Consider the following 514-nt stretch of genomic DNA (forward strand, 5'->3'; position numbering starts at 1 on the left):
TGGGGTGGGAAGAGGGATGTAGCAGTTCAGGTAAAAGTGGAGAGGTACCTGGGGAGTCAGATGTCCGGCAGGTCGCAGTGTGTCAGAATTTGACTGTCTATAGTGAGTCCATGAATTTCTGTACCTCTCTACTTTTACCTGCTACGTCCCCCTTCCCCGCCCACCCCAGTCTGTCCCTCACCCCCTGATGCCTCCATTTCTATTTTCACTGACTGGCTGGCTTACCTGCATTGCCTGCCAGCCTTGGCTTCTTTACTATTCCTTCCATCCAGGAACAGCACACACACCAACTGCAGGTGCTTCCTGAGCCTGATGAAGGGTTTTTCAACCCAGAAGCTTGCTAAAATATATTTCTGTAACTATTCAGTTGGTCTACTAAAAGATACCAGATTAGATTGACCCAAAGAACCTTGTCTGCCAGTGCCATGTCCGTAGACTACCACCCCTAGCACCTGTCCCCGGTCAGCTGACCAGAAAGGCAGGGCCTTGGGCACATCTAAGCCCCAAGGCTGGG

The sequence above is a fragment of the Alligator sinensis genome, unplaced genomic scaffold (genome assembly GCF_000455745.1).
Source record: "Alligator sinensis unplaced genomic scaffold, ASM45574v1 scaffold1585_1, whole genome shotgun sequence".
Classification (NCBI taxonomy): Eukaryota; Metazoa; Chordata; order Crocodylia; family Alligatoridae; genus Alligator; species Alligator sinensis.